At 41.6% G+C, this 11222-nt stretch overlaps 1 non-coding gene across 1 annotated transcript; it reads left to right on the top strand.

Moving 5' to 3' along the window:
- The first annotated feature begins 7042 nt into the window (after nt 1–7042).
- LOC130951227 (small nucleolar RNA R71) lies at nt 7043–7150 on the top strand. Its single transcript, XR_009073881.1, has one exon. It is a non-coding gene; the product is annotated as a small nucleolar RNA R71 (small nucleolar RNA).
- The last annotated feature ends 4072 nt before the right edge of the window (nt 7151–11222 follow it).

Genomic DNA, 11222 nt, shown 5'->3' with positions numbered 1-11222 from the left:
GGCAGAGCCTTCTTCAACCGCAGTCAAACACTCAACAAAAAAGAATTAAAAGGATTATCAAGGTTGATGAAAAAGAGAGAGCCTTCCCAGCTAAGGACACTGCACGATTCCCAAATCGCTACTGTGAGCAGATATTTCCTATTCTGGCAGCTCGAAATTACAACAATGAACACCTTCTTATCCTTCCGCCTCGTATTGCTGAATTTGTTGAGCCACAAATTGCACAAAGACATTGGGGATTCTTACAGAGACAGCCACGACAGGTTAATCTTTCCTGGGTTGTTGAGTTCTACTCCAACTTCCACCTGCCGACTCTGCAGTCTGTCTATTTACGCTAGAAGCAAGTCCCCATTACAGAAGAGGCCATACAGTAAGCCCTAGATATCCCACCTGCTCCTGAAGGATTGGACGTCTTTCAGAAAGCCGCAATCAAGCGCCAGGCATACACCTTTGACTGGGACGCTGTTCTCAGAATTATCGCTTGACCTGGCAGTAAATGGATCTTCGGATACCATCGTTCCCGTCCTAAGGGAATCTCGGCTTCTACATTCACCTTAGAGGCTCACGTATGGGCACATATTATGTCCCATTACGTCTTCCCAAGTACTCATGAGTCCTCCTTCACGGCAGACATGGTCGTTCTACTACGGTGCATCCTCACAGACCAGCCTCTTAATTTACCAAGACATATCCGGAATGCTATGGAACATGTGCAGATCGCGGGCAACCTACCTTTCCCCTCATTGGTCTCTGATCTTATCTCAGTAGCCAGAGTATTGGTGCGCGAAATTGTGAACTATACTTTTTCACAACTCTCATAATCCCTGGTAATGGCTCCAAAAACTTGGTGCGCTCAATACCATGGCATTACACAACTTCGCACAACTAACCAGCAAGTGCACTGGGTCGTCCAAGTAATAAACCTTACGTGAGTAAGGGTCGATCCCACGGAGATTGTTAGTATTGAAGCAAGCTATGGTCATCTTGTAAATCTTAGTCAGGCAAACTCAAATGTATATGATGATGAACGAAAATAACATAAAAGATAAAGATAGTGATACTTATGTAATTCATTGGTAGGAACTTCAGATAAGCGCATGAAGATGCCTTCCTTTCCGTCTCTCTGCTTTCCTACTGTCTTCATCCAACCCTTCTTACTCCTTTCCATGGCAAGCTCGTGTAGGGTCTCACTGTTGTCAGCAGCTACCTCCCATCCGCGCAGTGAAAGCTAATGCACACACTCTGTCACAGTGCTGCCAATCACCGGTTTGGTTCCCTCCCCTACCGGAATAGAATAACTCTTTTGCGTCTGTCACTAACGTCCAGTAGGTTACAGGTTTGAAGCACGTCACAGTCATTCAATCATTGAATCCTACTCAGAACACCACAGACAAGGTTAGACCTTCCGGATTCTCTTGAATGCTGCCATCAGTTCTTGCCTATACCACGAAGACTCTGATCTCACGGAATGGCTGGCTCGTTTGTCAGGCGAGCACTCGGTTGTCAGGCGATCAACCATGCATCATGCAATCAGAAATCCAAGAGATATTCACTAAGCCTCAGATGCTTGTAGAACAAGAATGGTTGTCAGTCACCTTGTTCATGTTGAAGAACGAGTGATATCTTGGTAAAAGAACAAGTGGAATTGAATGGAAGAACAATAGTAATTGCATTAATACTCGAGGTACAGCAGAGCTCCACACTTTAATCTATGGTGTGTAGAAACTCCACCGTTGAAAATACATAAGCATAAGGTCTAGGCATGGCCGAATGGCCAGCCTCCCAATGATCTAAGAACAAGATGTCCAAAGATGATCTAGAGATCTAAAAGTGATCAAAAGATTTCTATACAATAGTAAAAGGTCCTACTTATAAGAAACTAGTAGCCTAGGGTGTACAGAAATGAGTAAATGACATAAAAATCCTCTTCCGGGCCCACTTGGTGTATGCTTGGGCTGAGCAATGAAGCAATTTCGTGTAGAGACTCTTCTTGGAGTTAAACGCCAGCTTTGGTGCCAGTTTGGGCGTTTAACTCCCATTTGGGTGCCAGTTCCGGCGTTTAACGCTGGGATTTCTTGAGGTGACTTTGAACGCCGGTTTGGGCCATCAAATCTTGGGCAAAGTATGGACTATTATATATTGCTGGAAAGCCCAGGATGTCTACTTTCCAACGCCGTTGAGAGCGCGCCAATTGGGCTTCTGTAGCTCCAGAAAATCCACTTCGAGTGCAGGGAGGTCAGAATCCAACAGCATCTGCAGTCCTTTTGAGTCTCTGGATCAGATTTTTGCTCAGGTCCCTCAATTTCAGCCAGAAAATACCTGAAATCACAGAAAAACACACAAACTCATAGTAAAGTCCAGAAAAGTGAATTTTAATTAAAAACTAATAAAAATATACTAAAAACTAAACTAAAACTACTAAAAACATACTAAAAATAATGCCAAAAAGCATACAAATTATCCGCTCATCACAACACCAAACTTAAATTGTTGCTTGTCCCCAAGCAACTGAAAATCAAATAAGATAAAAAGAAGAGAATATGCAATGAACTCCAAAAACATCTATGAAGATCAGTATTAATTAGATGAGCGGGGCTTTTAACTTTTTGCCTCTGAACAGTTTTGGCATCTCACTCTATCCTTTGAAATCCAGAATGGTTGGCTTCTTTAGGAACTTAGAATCCAGATAGTGTTAATGATTCTCTTAGTAAAGTATGATGATTCTTGAACATAGCTATTTATTGAGTCTTGGCTGTGGCCCAAAGCACTCTGTCTTCCAGTATTACCACCGGATACATACATGCCACAGACACATAATTGGGTGAACCTTTTCAGATTGTGACTCAGCTTTGCTAAAGTCCCCAATTAGAGGTGTCCAGGGTTCTTAAGCACACTCTTATTTGCCTTGGATCACAACTTTATTCTTTCTTTTTCTTTTTCTCTCTCTTTTTTTTTTTTTTTGAAATGCTTTTTCTTGCTTCAAGAATCATTTTATTGATTTTTCAGATCCTCAGTAACATGTCTCCTTTTTCATCATTCTTTCAAGAGCCAACATTCATGAACCACAAATTCAAAAGACATATGCACTGTTTAAGCATACATTCAGAGAACAAAAATATTGCCACCACATCAAACTAATTAAACTATTATAAAATTCAGAATTCATGCAATTCTTTCCTTTTCAATTAAGCACATTTTTATTCAAGAAAGGTGATGGATTCATAGGACATTCATAACTTTAAGGCATAGACACTAAGACACTAATGATCACAAGACACAAACATGGATAACCATAAGCATAAAAAAAATCGAAAAACAGAAGAATAAAGAACAAGGAAATCAAGGAACGGGTCCACCTTAGTGATGGCGGCTCTTTCTTGCTCTTGAAGATCCTATGGAGTGCTTGAGCTCCTCAATGTCTCTTCCTTGTCTTTGTTGCTCCTCCCTCATGATTCTTTGATCTTCTCTAATTTCATGGAGGATGATGGAGTGTTCTTGATGCTCCACCCTTAGTTGTCCCATGTTGGAACTTAGTTCTCCTAGGGAGGTGTTTAGTTGCTCCCAATAGTTTTGTGGAGGAAAATTCATCCCTTGAGGAATCTCAGGGATCTCATGGTGAGAGGGTTCTCTTGTGTACTCCATCCTCTTCTTGGTGATGGGCTTGTCCTCATCAATGGGGATGTCTCCCTCTATGTCAACTCCGACTGAATAACAGAGGTGACAAATGAGATGAGGAAAGGCTAACCTTGCCAAAGTGGAGGTCTTGTCTGCCACCTTATAGAGTTCTTGGGCTATAACCTCATGAACTTCTACTTCTTCTCCAATCATGATACTATGGATCATGATGGCCCGGTCTATGGTAACTTCAGACCGGTTGCTAGTGGGGATGATTGAGCGTTGTATGAACTCTAACCATCCTCTAGCCACGGGCTTGAGGTCATGCCTTCTCAATTGGACCGGCTTTCCTCTTGAATCTTGCCTCCATTGTGCGCCCTCTTCACATATGACTGTGAGGACTTGGTCCAACCTTTGATCAAAGTTGACCCTTCTAGTGTAAGGATGCTCATCTCCTTGCATCATAGGCAAGTTGAACGCCACCCTCACACTCTCCGGACTAAAATCCAAGTATTTCCCCCGAACCATAGTGAGATAATTCTTTGGATTCGGGTTCACACTTTGGTCATGGTTCTTTGTGATCCATGCATTGGCATAGAACTCTTGAACCATCAAGATTCCGACTTGTTGAATGGGGTTGGTAAGAACTTCCCAACCTCTTCTTCGGATCTCATGGCGGATCTCCGGATATTCACCCTTTTTGAGTGAAAAGGGGACTTCGGGGATCACCTTCTTCAAGGCCACAACTTCATAGAAGTGGTCTTGATGCACCCTTGAGAGGAATCTATCCATCTCCCATGACTCGGAGGTGGAAGCTTTTGCCTTCCCTTTCCTCTTTTTAGAGGTTTCTCCGGCCTTGGATGCCATAATGGTTATGGAAAAACGAAAAAGCAACGCTTTTACCACACCAAACTTAAAATGTTTGCTCGTCCTCGAGCAAAAGAAGAAAGAAGAGAGTAGAAGAAGAAGAAATGAGGAAGAAGGGAGATGGTAGTGTGTTCGGCCAAGAAGGGTAAGAAAGGGTGTTTAGGTTGTGTGAAAATGAAGAGTTGAAGAAGGGTATTTATAGGAGAGAGGGGGGTAAAGGTTCGGCCATGAGGGGTGGGTTTTGGGAGGGAAAGTGGTTTGAATTTGAAGGGTGAGGTTGGTGGGGATTTATGAAGGATGGATGTGAGTGGTGAAGAGAAAGATGGGATTTGATAGGTGAAGGGTTTTTGGGGAAGAGGTATTGAGGTGATTGGAGAATGGGGGAAGAAGAGAGAGAGTGATGGTAGGGTCCTGTGGGGTCCACAGATCCTGTGGTGTCAAGGAAAAGTCATCCCTGCACCAAATGTTGCTCAAAATCACGTTTTGAGCCATTTCTGGCGTTAAACGCCGGGCTGGTGCCCATTCCTGGCGTTTAACGCCAGGTTCTTGCCCTTTACTGGCGTTTAACGCCAGTCTGGTGCCCCTTTCTGGCGTTAAACGCCCAGAATGGTGCCAGACTGGGCGTTAAACGCCCAACAGCTAGCATTACTGGCGTTTGAACGCCAGCTTCTTCTCCTCCAGGGTGTGCTATTTTTCTTCCTGTTTTTCATTTTGTTTTTGCTTTTTTCATTGTTTTTGTGACTTCTTATGATCATCAACCTACAAAAAAGATAAAATAATAAAAGAAAATAGTTAACTATAAAACATTGGGTTGCCTCCCAACAAGCGCTTCTTTAATGTCATTAGCTTGACAGAGGACTCTCATGGAGCCTCAGAAATGCTCAGAACCGTGTTGAAACCTCCCAACACCAAACTTAGAGTTTGAATGTGGGGTTTCAACACCAAACTTAGAGTTTGGTTGTGGCCTCCCAACACCAAACTTAGAGTTTGACTGTGGGGGCTCTGTTTGGCTCTGTTTTGAGAGAAGCTCTTCATGCTTTCTCTCCATGATGACAGAGAGATATCCTTGGGCCTTAAACACCAAGGATTCTTCATTCACTTGAATGATCAACTCTCCTCTATCAACATCAATCACAGCCTTTGCTGTGGCTAGGAAGGGTCTGCCAAGGATGATGGATTCATCCATGCACTTCCCAGTCTCTAGGACTATGAAATCAGTAGGGATGTAATGGTCTTCAACTTTTACCAGAACATTCTCTACAAGTCCATGAGCTTGTTTTCTTGAATTGTCTGCCATCTCTAATGAGATTCTTGCAGCTTGCACCTCAAAGATCCCTAATTTCTCCATTACAGAGAGGGGCATGAGGTTTACACTTGACCCTAAGTCACACAAGGCCTTCTTGAAGGTCATGGTGCCTATGGTACAAGGTATAGAAAACTTCCCAGGATCCTGCCTCTTTTGAGGCAGTTTCTGCCTAGACAAGTCATCCAGTTCTTTGGTGAGCAAGGGAGATTCATCTTCCCAAGTCTCATTTCCAAATAACTTGTCATTTAGCTTCATGATTGCTCCAAGGTATTTAGCAACTTGCTCTTCAGTGACATACTCATCCTCTTCAGAGGAAGAATACTCATCAGAGCTCATGAAAGGCAGAAGTAATTCCAATGGAATCTCTATGGTCTCATTTTGAGCCTCAGATTCCCATTGTTCCTCATTGAGGAACTCAGAGGAGATTGGTACACGCCCACTGAGGTCTTCCTCAGTGGCGTCCTCCTCCTCTCTTTCCTCTCCATATTCGGCCATGTCTATGGCTTTGCACTCTCCTTTTGGATTTTCTTCTGTATTACTTGGGAGAGTGCTAGGAGGGAGTTCAGTAACTTTCTTGCTCAGCTGACCCACTTGTCCTTCCAAATTTCTGATGGAGGACCTTGTTTCATTCATGAAACTTTGAGTGGTCTTTATTAGATCAGAGACCATTGTTGCTAAGTCAGAAGTATTCTGCTTAGAACTCTCTGTCTGTTGCTGAGAAGATGATGGAAAAGGCTTGCCATTGCTAAACCTGTTTCTTCCACCATTATTGTTATTGAAACCTTGTTGAGGTCTCTCTTGATTCTTCCATGAGAGATTTGGGTGATTTCTCCATGAAGAATTGTAGGTATTTCCATAGGGTTCTCCTAGGTAATTCACCTCTTCCATGGAAGGGTTCTCAGGATCATAAGCTTCTTCCTCAGATGAAGCATCCTTAGTACTGTTTGGTGCATTTTGCATTCCAGACAGACTTTGAGAAATCAAATTGACTTGTTGAGTCAATATCTTGTTCTGAGCCAAAATGGCATTCAGAGTGTCAATCTCAAGAACTCCTTTCTTCTGACTAGTCCCATTGTTCACAGGATTCCTTTCAGAAGTGTACATGAATTGGTTATTTGCAACCATTTCAATCAATTCTTGAGCTTCTGCAGGCGTCTTCTTCAAATGAAGAGATCCTCCAACAGAGCTATCCAAGGACATCTTAGATAGTTCAGAGAGACCATCATAGAAAATACCTATTATGCTCCATTCAGAAAGCATGTCTGAAGGACATCTTCTGATTAATTGTTTGTATCTTTCCCAAGCTTCATAGAGGGATTCTCCATCCTTCTGTCTGAAGGTTTGGACTTCCACTCTAAGCTTACTCCATCTTTGTGGTGGAAAGAACTTTGCCAAGAAGGCATTGACTAGCTTTTCTCAAGAGTCCAGGCTTTCTTTAGGTTGAGAGTCCAACCATATTCTAGCTCTGTCTCTTACAGCAAAAGGGAATAGCATCAGTCTGTAGACCTCAGGGTCAACCCCATTAGTCTTGACTGTGTCACAGATTTGCAAGAATTCAGCTAAGAACTGATGAGGATCTTCCATTGGAAGTCCATGGAACTTGCAATTCTGTTGCATTAGAGAAACTAATTGAGGCTTAAGCTCAAAGTTGTTTGCTCCAATGGCAGGGATAGAGATGCTTCTCCCATAGAAATCAGGAGTAGGTGCAGTAAAGTCACCCAGCACCTTCCTTGCATTGTTGGCATTGTTGTTGTTTTCGGCTGCCATGGGTTCTTCTTCTTTGAAGAATTCGGTCAGGTCCTCTAAAGAGAGTTGTGCTTTGGCTTCTCTTAGCTTTCTCCTCAGGGTCCTCTCAGGTTCAGGGTCAGCTTCAACAAGAATGCCTTTGTCTCTGCTCCTGCTCATATGAAAGAGAAGAGAACAAGAAAATATGGAATCCTCTATGTCACAGTATAGAGATTCCTTGAAGTGTCAGAGGAAAAGAGAAATAGAAAGAAGAAGGAGAAGGAGAATTCGAACTTTAATTAGATAAGGTTCGAATTTTGCATTAAGAAGGAGTGGTACTCCATAAATAGAAGGATGTGAGAAGGAGGGAAGAGGATTTTCGAAAATTCAATCAAAAAGATGTTGATAATTTTCGAAAATTGAAAGTGGAAAAGAAATCAAGTGATTTTTGAAAAAGATTTTTAAATTAGAAATCAAAAAGATTTGATTGAAAACTATTTTGAAAAAGATGTAGTTAAGAAGATATGATTGGTTTTAAAAAGATGTGATTGAGAAGATATGATTTGAAAACAATTTTAAAAGATATGGTTTGAAAACAATTTGAAAAGATATGATTTTAAGAATTAATGACTTGCCTAACAAGAAAAGATATGAATCAAACATAAAACCTTCCTTAACAGAAAAGGCAAAAATGTTCAATCAAATCATTAATTGTTAGTAAGTATCTTTGAAAAAGGAAAGAAATTGATTTTGAAAACATTTGATTGAAAAGATATGATTTGGAAAAGATTTGATTTTGAAAAACTTTGAAAACTTGAAAAAAATTTGATTTGAAAACAAAATCTTCCCCTTAGCACCATCCTGGCGTTAAACGCCCAGAATGGTATACATTCTGGCGTTTAACGCCCAAAATGCTACCTCTTTGGGCGTTAAACGCCCAACCAGGTACCCTGGCTGGCGTTTAAACGCCAGTCTGCCTTCTTCACTGGGCATTTTTGAATGCTCAGCTTTTTCTGTATAATTCCTCTGCAGCATGTTCTGAATCTTCAATTCTTTGTATTATTGACTTGAAAAGACACAAATTAAAAATATTTTTGGATTTTTAATAATCAAAATGCAAAAGGAATCAATTAACAATGCATGCAAGACACCAAACTTAGCAGTTTGTATACTACTGACACTAACAATATGAGAATGCATATGAGACACAGAAAATACTTCAAGTCAATAGAATTCAAAGATAAAAACAAAGAAATATATGCATGGATTCGAAAAATATAACAAAAACATGCATTTGACACCAAACTTAAGATGAGACTCTAGACTCAAACAAGAAATATTTTTGGATTTTATGGTTTTGCAAATTTTTTTGTATTTTTCGAAAATTAAGTGAAAAAAAAGTATCAAAATTCTTAATGAGAATTCCAGGAATCAGTGCAATGCTAGTCTAAGACTCCGGTCCAGGAATTAGACATGGCTTCACAGCCAGCCAAGCTTTCAAAGAAAGCTCCGGTCCAAAACACTAGACATGACCAAAGGTCAGCCAAGCCTTAGCAAATCACTGCTCCAAAAGCAAGATTGATACGAAATCAACAAGCTCTTGTGGTGATAAGTTGAAACCTCGGTCCAATCAGATTAGACATGGCTTCTCAGCCAGCCAGATTTCAACAAATCATCATGAAACTCTAGAATTCATCTTCAAGAATTTCGAAAAAAAATACCTAATCTAAGCAACAAGATGAACCGTCAGTTGTCCAGCCTGAACAATCCCGGGCAATAACACCAAAAATTTGATGTTGCTGCCGGATCTTGGCACTGATGTTACCAAAGACTTGCTCAAAACTAGAACAATCCCCGGCAACGGCGCCAAAAACTTGGTGCGCTCAATACCATGGCATTACACAACTTCGCACAACTAACCAGCAAGTGCACTGGGTCGTCCAAGTAATAAACCTTACGTGAGTAAGGGTCGATCCCACGGAGATTGTTAGTATTGAAGCAAACTATGGTCATCTTGTAAATCTTAGTCAGGCAAACTCAAATGTATATGATGATGAACGAAAATAACATAAAAGATAAAGATAGTGATACTTATGTAATTCATTGGTAGGAACTTCAGATAAGCGCATGAAGATGCCTTCCCTTCCGTCTCTCTGCTTTCCTACTGTCTTCATCCAACCCTTCTTACTCCTTTCCATGGCAAGCTCGTGTAGGGTCTCACTGTTGTCAGCAGCTACCTCCCATCCGCGCAGTGAAAGCTAATGCACACACTCTGTCACAGTGCTGCCAATCACCGGTTTGGTTCCCTCCCCTACCGGAATAGAATAACTCTTTTGCGTCTGTCACTAACGCCCAGTAGGTTACAGGTTTGAAGCACGTCACAGTCATTCAATCATTGAATCCTACTCAGAACACCACAGACAAGGTTAGACCTTCCGGATTCTCTTGAATGCTGCCATCAGTTCTTGCCTATACCACGAAGACTCTGATCTCACGGAATGGCTGGCTCGTTTGTCAGGCGAGCACTCGGTTGTCAGGCGATCAACCATGCATCATGCAATCAGAAATCCAAGAGATATTCACTAAGCCTCAGATGCTTGTAGAACAAGAATGGTTGTCAGTCACCTTGTTCATGTTGAAGAACGAGTGATATCTTGGTAAAAGAACAAGTGGAATTGAATGGAAGAACAATAGTAATTGCATTAATACTCGAGGTACAGCAGAGCTCCACACCTTAATCTATGGTGTAGAAACTCCACCGTTGAAAATACATAAGCATAAGGTCTAGGCATGGCCGAATGGCCAGCCTCCCAATGATCTAAGAACAAAATGTCCAAAGATGATCTAGAGATCTAAAAGTGATCAAAAGATTTCTATACAATAGTAAAGGTCCTACTTATAAGAAACTAGTAGCCTAGGGTGTACAGAAATGAGTAAATGACATAAAAATCCTCTTCCGGGCCCACTTGGTGTGTGCTTGGGCTGAGCAATGAAGCAATTTCGTGTAGAGACTCTTCTTGGAGTTAAACGCCAGCTTTGGTGCCAGTTTGGGCGTTTAACTCCCATTTGGGTGCCAGTTCCGGCGTTTAACGCTGGGATTTCTTGAGGTGACTTTGAACGCCGGTTTGGGCCATCAAATCTTGGGCAAAGTATGGACTATTATATATTGCTGGAAAGCCCAGGATGTCTACTTTCCAACGCCGTTGAGAGCGCGCCAATTGGGCTTCTGTAGCTCCAGAAAATCCACTTCGAGTGCAGGGAGGTCAGAATCCAACAGCATCTGCAGTCCTTTTGAGTCTCTGGATCAGATTTTTGCTCAGGTCCCTCAATTTCAGCCAGAAAATACCTGAAATCACAGAAAAACACACAAACTCATAGTAAAGTCCAGAAAAGTGAATTTTAATTAAAAACTAATAAAAATATACTAAAAACTAAACTAAAACTACTAAAAACATACTAAAAATAATGCCAAAAAGCATACAAATTATCCGCTCATCAAGTATCCTACAGAGCTGGAGACACCAAAGCCATTCTTCCACGGGATGATCAGTATGTCCCTAACGGGAGATATCTCAGGCCATAGCTTGCCACTACCAGCCAGTCCACAGAGGATGCTGCAGCTCCTCCACCATCTACTAGTCAACTGCTGCATCACATACTGAAGCGGTTGGACCAACATGAAAAGAAAGCAAAGCTCCGAGAGCGCTGC

The sequence above is a fragment of the Arachis stenosperma genome, chromosome 1, assembly GCF_014773155.1.
Source record: "Arachis stenosperma cultivar V10309 chromosome 1, arast.V10309.gnm1.PFL2, whole genome shotgun sequence".
Lineage (NCBI taxonomy): Eukaryota > Viridiplantae > Streptophyta > Magnoliopsida > Fabales > Fabaceae > Arachis > Arachis stenosperma.
The sequence above is the reverse complement of the archived record's forward strand: the minus strand, read 5'-3'. Positions and strand labels throughout refer to the sequence as shown.